We start from the raw sequence: 13851 nt of genomic DNA on the forward strand, positions 1-13851 counted from the left end.
TAGAATGCAGTATTGCAGGCTGTCTCTGCCCACTGCCAGCAGTTCGATCCTGACCAGCTGAAGGTTGACTTAGCCTTCCAATCCTTCCAAAGTTGGGAAAATGAGGACCCAGATTGTTGGGGACAACAGGCCGACTCTGTAAACCACTTAGAGAGGGCTGTAAAGTCTAAGGTCTGTTGCTATTACCATCGTGGGTGCCTTAGAGCTTTGGTATGAGCCGAGAGCGGGACATTTCAATAATTTGGGCCAAAGACGACCAGTAGAAAGATATTTGCAGCTTTTCACTATTGAAGGAGGCCAGAACTGAATCCAGCTAAGGCTGCATCCCAACTTCATCTTTGAAAAGCAAATGGATGACCTGATTACCTATCCAAAAGTGAGGGTCAAAGTTATATTGAGTAGGAACAGGTTCCTAGTAAGACTCAATGGTGACTTTTCAAGAGGCAAATAGATTTTCCTGGTTTCTTTTTTTCTTTGAAGATGTTTCACTTGCAACCATACTCTGCAGTTCGTTGACCACGGTTGCTTTGCTTTAGGACAAGAAGGCTTTTCTGAGTAGGATTCTGCTTCTTGACCGAAGCTCCTTCGATCCTCATTGTTGGGTTTTCCTCCTGGGTCGTGGCTTTCTTCCACACTTACCAAATTTATTTCTTTCTTCTTCTTCTTTCTTTCTTTCTTTCTTTCTTTCTTTCTTTCTTTCTTTCTTTCTTTCTTTCTTTCTTTCTTTCTTTCTTTCTTTCTCTCTCTCTCTCTCTTTCTTTCTCTTTCTTTCTTTCTTTCTCTTTTCCTTCCTTCCTTCCTTCCTTCCTTCCTTATAAATTTAATAAATTCAACTCAATTCAATTCCTTCCCTTCCTTCCTTCCTTCCTTCCTTACTTCCTTCCTTCCTTTCTCTTTCTTTCTTTCTTTCTTTCTTTCTTTCTTTCTTTCTTTCTTTCTTTCTTTCTTTCTTTCTTTCTTTCTTTCTTTCCCTTCCTTCCTTCCTTCCTTCCTTCCTTCCTTCCTTCCTTCCTTCCTTCTAAATTTAATTAATTCAATTCCTTCCTTCCTCCCTCCCTCCCTTCCTTCCTTCCTTCCTTTCTTTCTTCCTTCCTTCCTTTCTTCCTTCCTTTCTTTCTTTCTTCCTTTCTTCCTTTCTTCCTTTCTTCCTTCTTCCTTTCTTCCTCTTTCACAGTCCCTTTCCCACGGCTTAGCAAAGTTCTGGGTAAGCCTTAGGCACAGGCTATTATCTTTATTGTGGACATTCATGAGCCAGGGAATGCCGGCTGGTGGCCCCCAGGGGGAGGGCCTTCTCTGTGGGCGCCCCGGCCTTATGGAATGAACTGCCGGTGGAGCTCCGGATGGCACCGGATCTCCGCTCCTTCCGGCGCGGGTTAAAGACCCACCTGTTTGAACAAGCTGGCCTGGCCTGATGGAGAGTTAATTTGGGTTTTTAAATATTTGTATATTTTACTGTTTTATCTTGGGCATTAATTTAATTCTATTTTAACTTTTGTAGTTTTGTATTTTTATTATCTGCCCTGTTCACCGCCCTGAGTCCCTAGGGAGAAGGGCGGTATAAAAATTTAATAAAACTAAAACTAAAACTAACTAAACTAAGTGTTTGGACAAGGCTGGCTCCCTTGGCTAAGAAACAGGGATAAGCCCCGCCCCCTGGAGTCGGGCACAGCTGGAGGTTGGGAAGTCTTCACCAGTTTAGTATCTTTACTGTTAACGTGTGTGAGGCCTTGAGCACCACCTTCAGGCTTCTCTCTTTCTGCCTGCGTAGATTCTCAGCAGAGCCAGCTGGAAAAGAGAGACGAGGCTCCAAGGAAAAGTCTTGAACGTTGTACTTCTTCTGGAAAAACTGCAACAAAGCTTTAATGCCCAACAGATTTGTTTGATAAGGCAGCTGTGTCTGTGTGAGCATCACCAACAAAGATCAGTCTCATCTTCTGCGGAGATATAAAACCTTTTACAACGGGGATACTTTTATCTTTGTGGTTTCACGCCCCCCCACCTCCCTGTTTCCCTTTGGTCCCTCTTTTAAAAGCAATAAAAAGACTCAATTAAAAAAAATAATGTTATGACCTGGCTATCATAAAGGACATCGTTTGGGATACCAGGAGTAAAAATCTGTCATCACTTTTAAGGCAGGAAACATGATATTTGATGGGACGGAAAAAATGAATGGTGAACTGTTTTGGCTTTGATGCTCAAGCTTGAAGAGATATACAAGAGGCTAAAATGGCTCCAATTAAACATTACCAAAACATTAATTTTCACCCCAGTATGACTTCCTCATGCAAGAGATTATACCGTGCATCCGAATGAAGACTGCCAAATTGGATAGGCTAGCCCTGATTTTAAATAATGTAGTTTTATTATGTATTTTAATTTTCTTCCTTGCTGCCCGAGGGGCCCTTTTTTCCTAAAAAAAAGCACTAAATTAATATTAAAATAAGCATTAAAATGATGCCCTCTCAATTGAATATAATGTCATTTGAATAAAAAAAAACACCTTCTTTTGTCTATTGTATTCCTTTACCTCTGCTTACCATAAACTGAGTAAATTAATGTTATTGTAGAACTTTTGAGACGGAAATGTTCTGGATTTTCCTTCAAAACATTTATAATGCTGAGTTTCCATACACAGCGATTAGTTTTAAAGTCCCGTGGCAAGTGCATTGGTGCAAATTTGCAAATTCGGGCGAGATGTTCCTTTGCAAGCGACATCGGATTGGACGGCTGTGACTCCCAGCTTGCTCTATGCGATCACATTCTCGAAGATCCCACTGGCTTTCCTGCTAGGATCAGGGGATCTCCCGCCAGACACGTTTAATCTCAGACTGAAGATCCCTCCCATTAGTAGCAGCAGTTTTAGGGGGTTTTGAACAAGGATGTTGGATTCTAACTGAGCACCTGTGAGATTAAATTTAATACTCTCCACTTGTTTTTGGGTGTTTTTTTTAAAATAAAATGTTTGTGTTCCATATTTGTGTGGCTTGGTGCCAGGGTCTTTTTTTTTTTTAAAAAAAAAGAAAAAGTCTGTACGTAAAACTAGGCCAGCTCTGCAGTCAGTAAGCTATTTTAAATTGTCATTTTCCCCAGAATAGTTAATGCAGATTATGAGCGTAGATCATAAAAGGCTGAGCACAGGGCTGCAGACCCTGAATGTCAAACAATGATAAATGGGCTATTTAATCATCGGCGCACACACTCACCTGCTTCCCAAGCCGTGATTTGCATGCAGCGGGATAGCCTCCTTGCCAAGGAAATTTTCCTGGGCCTGAACGGTTCTGGTGCCTAAAATATGGTGTCTCACGAAAGGGGTGATTGTAGGTCCAATTCCTCTTGGATGCTAACTTCGTTGACATCCCGTTCTCTTTCTCTTTCTCCTCCTCCACCATTCTTTCTCTTTCTCCTTCTCCTTCTCTTCCTCCTCCACCACAATTCCTTGTCCTTCTCCTCCACCATCATGCCTTCTCCTCCTCCACCATCTTCTCCTTCTCCACCATCGTTCCTTGTCCTTCTCTACCACCATCTCTATCTCTATCTCCTCTACCATCTTCTCTTTCTCCTTCTCCTTCTCTTCCTCCTCCACCACAATTCCTTGTCCTTCTCCTCCACCATCATGCCTTCTCCTCCTCCACCATCTTCTCCTTCTCCTTCTCCACCATCGTTCCTTGTCCTTTTCTACCACCATCTCTATCTCTGACTCCTCTACCATCTTCTTTCTCCTTCTCCTTCTCTTCCTCCTCCACCACAATTCCTTGTCCTTCTCCTCCACCATCATGCCTTCTCCTCCTCCACCATCTTCTCCTTCTCCTTCTCCACCATCGTTCCTTGTCCTTCTCTACCACCATCTCTATCTCCGTCTCCTCTACCATCTTCTCTTTCTCCTTCTCCTTCTCTTCCTCCTCCACCACAATTCCTTGTCCTTCTCCTCCACCATCATGCCTTCTCCTCCTCCACCATCTTCTCCTTCTCCTTCTCCACCATCGTTCCTTGTCCTTCTCTACCACCATCTCTATCTCCGTCTCCTCTACCATCTTCTCTTTCTCCTTCTCCTTCTCTTCCTCCTCCACCACAATTCCTTGTCCTTCTCCTCCACCATCATGCCTTCTCCTCCTCCACCATCTTCTCCTTCTCCTTCTCCACCATCGTTCCTTGTCCTTCTCTACCACCATCTCTATCTCCGACTCCTCTACCATCTTCTCTTTCTCCTTCCTCCTCCTCCTCCTCCTCTTCCTCCTCCTCTTTTCTTTGTTTTACTTGGTTTCCTTAGTTCTGAAGGTAAAAATCAAAATGAGAAATCGGCTCATTTTGTCCCGTGACTCATGTCCTGTTATTTTACAGACTGGGGCTCAACCAAGCAGGATTCATACGTAGAGAGAAACTTTGGAGAACTCTTAAAAAGTTAAATGGGCCCAAAGTGACCCAGCCAACTTTCATGCCCGGACTAGAACTCACCGTCTCCTGGTTTCTAGGCCAGCACCTTCACCACTAGAGCAAACTGGCTCACTACACCTGATAAGGTAATGCATGAAACTGTGCTGTCCCCTGCATTTTTGCACCTGCCTATTCTGGTTTATGTTTCATCTCTCCGGGCTGCCCTTGAGTCAAGCCTTCGAACTCGGGAGAAGCAACAATTTGCCTTGTAGAATCTGTGGTCAATCAGGGAAGGTGACCTGCCTTACCGTGAACGCAGCTTCCAATTAAGGCAGGGCCCAGGAGGCTTGCTATAAGCAGACAGCAGGATGTAACCTCACAGCAATTAAGCCCAAGTCCTTTCTTTTGATTTCGCTGAAAGGATTAGCAATTGCCACCCTGCAGGGAATTGGGTTAGGACGCTGAGCGTGTCGATCAGAAGGTCGGCAGTTTGGCGGGTCGAATCCCGAGTGCCGCGTAGCAGAGTGAGCGCCTGTTACTCTTCACAGCTTCTGCCAACCTAGCAGTTCGAAAGCACGTAAAAATGCAAGTAGAAAAATAGGGACCACTCCGGTGGGAAGGTAACAGCGTTCCGTGCGCCTTTGGCGTCTAGTCATGCCGGACACATGACCACGGAGACGTCCTCGGACAAGCGCTGGCTCTTCGGCTTTGAAACGGAGATGAGCACCGGCCCCTAGAGTCGGAAACGACTAGCACATATGTGCGGGGGAACCTTTACCTTTACCTTACCCTGTGGGGAATTATTTCACAGTGGAGTGTATTTATTTATTTGTCGGTGTCTCGTCTTCTCCAGTTTTCAAGGAACATCCAAAACATGAGAGAAAGAGATGGCTCTACCATGCTCTACCATAGTGTATGACCCAAGTCTTCCCCTTCTCTCCTATCTTCACCCAAACCTTGTGAGGTAGATGCAGGAGAAGAAGAAAAAAACTTGTTTAGAAATTTGGAGGAGCAGAGATGTTTATTTTTTTATTATATCAAGTTACTTGGGGGTTGAAAACCCCAGAAACAATTCATTCTGGGTCATTAAATGACCAGAAGAATCAGCTCGACTACAGAGAATTTGCTGATTTCTTGGTGACACTCTAAAGCTAGTTTTTCCTCAATACTATTGGCCCTGAAAGTGTAACTTTTAACTATGTTTGGTTTGTTTATCTGCCAAAGGAAGGGAAGATGATTGTGTTATGAAGGTTTATGAAGGAAATGGGGATGTCTAGTTTAATAAAAAGAAGGACTAGAGGTGACATGATAGCAGTCTTCCAATATTTAAAGGGCTGCCACAAAGAAGGGGGGGGTTGTCAACCTATTCTCCAAAGCGCCTGAAGGCAGGACAAGAAGCAACGGATGGAAACTCATCAAGGAGAGAAGCGACCTGGAATTAAGGAGAAACTTCCTGACAGTTAGAACAATTAATCAGTGGAACAGCCTGCCTCCAGAGGTGGTGAATGCTCCAACACTGGAAGTTTTTAAGAAGAGTCTGGACAGCCATTTGTCCGAAATGGTATAGGGTTTCCTGCTTGAGCAGGGGTTGGACTAGAAGACCTCCAAGTTCCCTTCCAGCTCTGTTATTCTGTTTCTCCCATTTCTGCTCACAAAGAACATTCTGGAAGAAGGCCTGGTGCTCCTTGCTGATATCTATAAAATAAGATGGATCTAGTCATCTTTGATAACTCCTACTGCACCGTCTTCCTTCTGTGACTTCTCATTCTGCATTTCATAATTTTGTACTTTATGGCAATTCTTTACAGTGATACTTTAGAGCAGCTGTTAATATTTAATATCTGGTGAGCCCGGCTGGGACTTTATGGAAGAGAAGAGGCGGGTGATAAATGTTTTAAATTCAGGGATGGGAAGGAGAAAAGGATAAGGCATTGGCGAGCTCCAAAATTTGCTGAGCTACAACTCATAGCATCACTCATCCTGGGCTCCCACGGCTGGGAATGATGGAGGTGGGAGTTAAATATTTTTGACATTCTATTCTGCCTTTAAATAAATCCATAAAAATAAATAAGCCTTCTGCCTTTTGTCGAGGAAGCAATCAGGAGGTGAGAATTCGTATTGTTGTGGAACCTCTTTTTTTTAAAAAAAAGTATTTTAAAATAATGCAGGTGGTCCTCAACTTAACAACTGTCTGTTTAGTGACTGTATGTAGTTACAACAGCACTGGAAAAAGTGAGGTATGACTGTTTTTCACTCTTATGACCCTTGCAGCATCCTCATGATCACATGATCAAAATTTAGATGCTTGGCAACTGGCTCGTGTTTATGATGACTGCAGTGTCCTGGGATCGTGGGATCCCCCTTTTGCGGCCTTCTCTCAAGCATGGTTGGGCTGAGCGACCAACCATGATCATAATAAAGACCTTGAACCCCATCGAACTTCCACATCTGCCCATCCCAGGTCCTTGGGAAGGAAGAGGTGGACAAAAATGATAAAACCAGCCTGAACATCTGGCTGACTGAGCGACCATCCATGATCATAATAAAGACCTTGAACCCCATCGAACTTCCACATCTGCCCATCCCACATCTGGCCGACAGTGTGACGAACAATAACATTGATTGCAAAAAGACTTTGCATAGTCTTTGGTCCACCTCATCCTGAAGATTGGTTGTCAAGGCCTCTACCTTGCTTGTAGGTTGCCTCAGAAATAGCCGTTCCCTGCAAACGTGGTAACAAACGTATCCCTCAGTTTCCAGTCTACTAAATCAACCCAAACCCAACTCTATGTGAAACATTGTCTCTGGAAATGAAATAACGAAGATCCCCTCCAGTGTCTGAAACCTATTTAAATCTCCCCCAAAAGAAATGTCATCAACTCATATTTGGCTCCTCTCGTCATTAAGAGACCTGCTTATCTGATCTGCATATCCAGCTGAGCTGGTGCTGGATTACTCAATTTATTTCCTCGGCAGAACGTGGGTAACCAGACAAGAAGAGTAGACATTAAAATAGAAATCAGCAAATATGTTCAAGACAGCAGAAAGGGAGAGGGAAATATCCCGGAGACATTCAAGGCAGGAAAAAAAAAGATCATGCTTAATAAATGATAAACATGCAAGAGCCGCTGTTAGTGGAAATAAATCAGCTTTTCACAAGGTATGGATGGAGAAGGAGTTATTGCGTGGTCTACGAGGGGAGGCTGCTGTAATTATGGGGTGACCTACTCTGGCTAATAGCCTACCCACTTTTAGATGAGAATTAGACTACTTTTTCCTTGCTCAATGTCGACATCAAAAATTAGAGACCATCAACTGGAATCTAAAGACAATAAACCAAAGACACAAAACACGGGAGAAACAAATGGTTAAACAACTGACGAATGGATATTTGTTCACATTCTGCCCTCCGGTGCTATCAGATCGCCCCTCGTCCTTCTCTTGGCGGCCTCATCTAACGAAGAGAAGGATTAGGGGTGACATGATAACTGTCTTCCAGGACTTGAGGAGTTGCTACAGAGAGGAGGGGGAGTCAACCCAATCTCCAAAGCCCCTGAAGGCAGGAGAAGAAGCAACGGATGGAAACTCATTATGGAGAGAAGCAACCTGGAACTAAGAGAGAAATGTCCTGACAGTGAGAACAATTAACCAGTGGAACGCCTTGCCTCCAGAAGTTGTGGGTGCTCCATCACTGGAGACTTTCAAGAAGACATTGGACAGCCATTTGTCTGACATGGTATAGGGTTTCCTGCCTGAGCAGGGGGTTGGACTAGATGACCTCCAAGGTCCTTTCCCACCCTGTCAGTCTATGTTTATATGTTCAGTCGCTTTCTCTCAGCCCTAGACATCTCGCAGGATTGTCGTCGTGGGGAAAGCAGGAGGAAGGTGCGTTGCATCTGTTGGCTAGCTGGTGAAATAATAATAAAGGCAGGCTACAAATCAGTCAATCAACTAAATAAACAAACAAATATAGTCATTCAGCGTGAAAGAAAAATGAGACGTATTGCATTCATTCAGTAGAGAAAGGGACGATATTTCACAGTTCCCAGAAGTGGCCTACTTCCTGGGTGGCTTCCGGTGGATCACGTGGCCTTGTTCGTGGAGTTGCAATCAGGCTGGTCACATTGCCTCATCCATCAGCTGTCTTTCAGTCACAAGAACCTATTCAGCAAGCAAGACAAAGGAAGTTATTTCACCTTGTTCTATCCGTCTGGGAAACCACCTTTTCGAGGACTGCCCTGCTGTTCTGCTTCTTTCGGGACCTTTGCATCACCCAGTCATAAAATCGCAAGCGGCGAAGCATGTGATGCAGTTGAGGTTGACCTGGAAATCTGCAATGTCATTGTGTCTACTTGCTACATGGCACACGGAAAGGGCTGTTGTGAGAAAAGACATCGCCCCCCAATGGAGCAGAGATAGACCAGCAGTTAGCACATTTCTCTCCAACATTAGGGAAAGCCTCTCTCTCCAGTTTTGAAATGTAGAGGATGGGGGGGGGGGGGAAAGAGATGCTTCAGGTTGTGGGTGCGAAGATATCAAAGCTAAATTTTGGGGCTCCCTGCTTGAAAGTGCTGCAAGGGACAATTAATGAATCTGACGGGGTCCCTGGTGCTCTCTGAGCTTGAGTGTTTTCTTGCAGACATTTCATTACCCAACTAGGTAACATCGTCAGAGCGAGTGAGCGTGGGGTTTGTTCACTGTTTATACAGGTATACAGTTCTCTGCCCTGCCGACATTGGTGGCATTGTCCTTAGGCTGTTGTTTACAGAGATAGCTAGATAGCTAGATGGATGGATGGATGGATGGATGGATGGATGGATGGATGGATGGACACAGACAGGTAGGTAGGTAGACAGACAGATCGACAGATGTGGGGGTCTTTGTACTCTCTGGGCTTGAGTGTTTTCTTGCAGACATTTCATTACCCAACTAGGTAACGTCGTCAGAGCGAGTGAGCGTGGGGTTTGTTCACTGTTTATATACAGTTCTCTGCCCTGCCGACATTGGTGGCATTGTCCTTAGGCTGTTGTTTACAGAGATAGCTAGATAGCTAGATGGATGGATGGATGGATGGATGGATGGATGGATGGATGGATGGATGGACACAAACAGGTAGGTAGGTAGACAGACAGATCGACAGATGTGGGGGTCTTTGTACTCTCTGGGCTTGAGTGTTTTCTTGCAGACATTTCATTACCCAACTAGGTAACGTCGTCAGAGCGAGTGAGCGTGGGGTTTGTTCACTGTTTATATACAGTTCTCTGCCCTGCCGACATTGGTGGCATTGTCCTTAGGCTGTTGTTTACAGAGATAGATAGATAGATAGATAGATAGATAGATAGATAGATAGATAGATAGGTAGGTAGGTAGATAGATAGAGACAGACAGACAGACAGACATGTAGGTAGACAGATCGACAGATGTGGGGGTATTTGGTACTCTCTGAGCTTGAGTGTTTTCTTGCAGACATTTCATTACCCAACTAGTTAATATCATCAGTGACGTTTTTTTTCTAGTTTGGATAATGAAACATCTGCAAGAAAACCACCAGCCTCAGAGAGAATTAAGGGTCCCTCATTTCAACCCTGAGCTACAAAGATTCTCCTTGACTGGCAATTCCAAATTTCCCAACACCACTATAATCCACCAGGTTATAGGCAACTTAAGAACAGTCCTTGGATGAATTGGGAGGTGGGGAGCAGATTGGAGGCAAACTTACCATTGCGGGTGAGTAGCATTGGGGTGACGTATGCGAAGCTACCTGCCTCCCTTTGCAGATCCAGCTCAGCTTTACAGGCCTTCCTAGGAATGCAAGGCACCCATCGTGGTGTGTAGGAAAAAGAAGAGCCGTCTTGTTTACGGCATCAGTGGAGATATGTAACAGTATGTGAGAAAGACCTTGGGAGATGGGAAAGCAGAAGAACCATCCAGCCTGTGTTAAATGCTGTTACGCTGTAAGATTAAAGGGATTTTGCCCCTAACTGAGATGTAACAGTTTGGCACTAGCCACGAGGGCTGGAAACATATTTTCGGATTTCAACTTGGCAATGTGGATTTTGCTTAATGCTTATAGGCAAAACCCAGAGTAGTTTTGCTGTATGGTTAGATTTGTGCGATGTTTCCCGGAATTGTTGCTTTTCATCCAAGTGGCATTTTAGGTTACAGGTTGGGGGGCTGGGGGGCTGGGTTCATTGTGAGAAAAGGGCATACAATTAAGCGATGCAAAACCAGGTGCAGAGACCAGCTCGTCCTAAAAAGAAGAACTTGGTGAACAATGCACACAGATTCCAAAATACAATTACGCATGTTTTTGATTTATCCCAGGTTGCTGAAATCAGCCCAAAGCAGTGCACGAATAGCCAAGGAAGGAGGAGTGGGATGCTCACTTTCTGACTCAAAATTAGCCCAACCTGGTTCTCTGGAGCAAACAGTGATAAATGTACCAATTAACTCTTGCCAGGCAGGGCTAGAAAAGTAATCTAGTTAGCGCTCAGTGCCAGGATGGCCAGAGGTGCCTGTTCAGCCCAGGCAGTGGGATAATAGGTTTTTGCTATCTATCATCTATCTCTTAATTGCTCTAAACTATCTCATCTCTTTGATCTATCTATCTATCTATCTATCTATCTATCTATCTATCTATCTATCTATCTATCTATCTATCTATCTCTGTCTGTCTGTCTATCTATCTATCTATCTATCTATCTATCATCTATCTGTCTGTCTGTCTATCTATCTATCTATCTATCTATCATCTATCTATCTATCTATCTATCTATCTATCTATCTATCTATCTATCTATCTCTGTCTATCTATCTATCTATCTATCTATCTATCTATCTATCTATCATCTATCTGTCTGTCTATCTATCTATCTATCTATCTATCTATCTATCTATCTATCTATCTATCTATCTATCTATCTATCTATCTATCTATCTTTTTTAAACCACCCATCTCCCTCACAAAGGGACTTTGGGCAATGAACATTAGAGTATTAAAATAAAAAACCAATACATAAAAGTTAAAAGTTCTTGTTGGTTGATGGTGTTCGAGGTACCCTTCCAGGATGTCAAGCTGCCTTTTTTGCAATTGACCAATGGGGCATTATGTCAATGCCGATGGGGTTCATTCTGTTATTTATCAATGCAGCTGCAGCGTCTCTGCCCGCCTTGCTCCTTTCCTGCATCCTCCAAGAGTCTTTCCAATAGGAGGCCTCCTTCTTGATTGATTACCTTGATTGATTACCTGCAGCAAATCAGGCCGGTCAATGACTGACAGCAAAACAGCGCCCTCTGCTGGATCTTTCTCAGCAATGCACAAGCTTGCTGTACCTACTTCAAAGGACTCCAATCTCCGGTGCCAGCCAGCACTTGCAAGGAGAATTAATGCCTGGAGCTGGGCGAAAACAAGTCTTGGGAAGGCAGCATTTTCACTTGCAATAGCAGAGGAAGAAGTGCTAATATTTCTTCAAGGCAGGATTGTAATTGAAGCTTGATCTGGGGGGTGGGGGGGAGGTTACTAAATAAGCTGTTGTAAGTTGAGCAATATTTCTGGTGAGCAAGAGTTTAACCAACATCAGATGGCTGTCAAAAGTTTTTAGCCCCAAACTCGACCTTTCTGGTCCACATGAGCAAATGAACCTACGTGCAGGGTAAATAATAAAAATGACCTTTACGATTAATTCTACGGTGAGGCCTGTTGCATACCAAGACCTGGTCATGTCAAGCCTCTAATGCATGACGATGAGAGTAAAGGAATAAAATTCAATTTGGGTGTCTTAAGGATATCCAATTCTGCAGCGTTGCAATCGGCCTCCCTCTTCCAGTTCGGTTGTAACCGAATAAGCACAGCCAATAAAAACAGAATTACCGAGATGGATGTGGAATGGAAGAGCAGAAATTACTTTGTTAGTGTCAACGGGCTTTAAAAGAATCACCTTTGATATCTTCCATTTGAAAGGCAAACAGAAGAATGGAAAGCCATGCCTCTTATTTGGGGAAAACACTCTCCAAAGCAGCCATCACCTCTTTCCATTATCAATTCTCTCTTTGGGGGAAATGGTGGCAGTTAAAAGTTCATTTCCTTTTTTTTTATTTCAGGGTGGTTTGTTTTTTTTTGCACGCCATTCTTTCCAAACTATTTGCTTAAAGGAAAGTGAGAGCTCCGCTAGCTTGTAGAACTGCATGCCTGGGTCCTTAATTCAAGTTGATGGGAAAGTCTCTGCTTCTGGCGAAATATCCAGACAGCTTTCTCGGCCACAAAAAAGAATTGGTTGGAATTGTCTTCTTCTGATACACACACACACACACACATATATATATAGTAAAGGTAAAGGTTCCCCCGCACATGCGTGCTAGTCGTTTCCGACTCTAGGGGCCGGTGCTCATCTCCGTTTTAAAGCCGAAGAGCCAGTGCTCGTCCGAGGACGTCTCCGTGGTCACGTGGCCGGCATGACTAGACGCCAAAGGTGCATGGAATGCTGTTACCTTCCCACTGTAGCGGTCTCTGTTTTTCTACTTGCATTTTTACGTGCTTTCCAACTGCTAGGTTGGCAGAAGCTGGGACGAGTAACAGGTGCTCACTCTGTTACGCGGCACTCGGGATTCGACCTGCCAAACTGCCAACCTTCTGATTGACAAGCTCAGCGTCCTAACCCACTGAGCCACCGTGTCCCTATCTATCTATCTATCTATCTATCTATCTATCTATCTATCTATCTATCTATCTATCTATCTATCTATCTATCTATCTATCTATCTATCTATCCATCCATCCATCCATCTATTTCCCAACCTCCCAATCTAGCTGACAGCCCTGGAATTCCTTGGCAGATGCTAACCAGGTATTACCCACAACTCGTTGTGCATACTTTTCTGTCATCTGCCTGGTTTTGCATGCTGAATGATGTAACTAATAACAGCAGGGGGAGGAGGACAACGACGATTGTGGGGTTTGATGTTCTCTGAACGTGGTGGTTTTCTTGCAGACGTTTCATGACCCAACTAAGTAACATCAACAGTATTATGATGAAGAAACCCCACTCGCTTCTAGCACTGATGATGTTACCTAGCTTGGATCATGAAACGTCTGCAAGAAAACCAGCAAACTCAGAAAGCACCAGAATCATCAAGGGCTCATCCGTTGGGCTTACGGACATTAATGCCTGAATGGTGCTGATTTTTTCTTTTGCTTGTTTATTTATGGCTGTTAAATATCCAAAGTCTTTTTTTTTAGGTGGACCAGCATATTAACGTAATGGATGGAAACGAATCAAGGAGAGAAGCAACCTAGAACTAAGGAGAAATTTCCCGACAGTGAGAACAATTCATCCGTGGAACGACTTGCCTTCAGACCTCATGGGTGCTCCAACACTGGAGGCTTTTAAGAAAAACAATGGACAACCATTGGTCTGAAATGGTAAACTGGGTCTCCCGCTTGAGTTGGGAGTTGGACTAGAAGACCTCCAAGGTCCCTTATTT

General features: G+C 43.9%; 1 long non-coding RNA gene across 1 annotated transcript in view; it reads right to left on the reverse strand.

The window, feature by feature from the left end:
- Positions 1 to 643: 643 nt before the first annotated feature.
- LOC310646477 overlaps positions 644 to 13851 on the reverse strand; it is a 417476-nt gene continuing 404268 nt past the window's right edge. Inside the window, exon 2 of the long non-coding RNA XR_014493698.1 lies at positions 644 to 767. This is a non-coding gene — a long non-coding RNA (uncharacterized lncRNA). The remainder of the gene's footprint in view (positions 768 to 13851) is intronic.

Source organism: Vipera ursinii, assembly GCF_947247035.1.
Source record: "Vipera ursinii genome assembly, chromosome: 13".
Lineage (NCBI taxonomy): Eukaryota > Metazoa > Chordata > Lepidosauria > Squamata > Viperidae > Vipera > Vipera ursinii.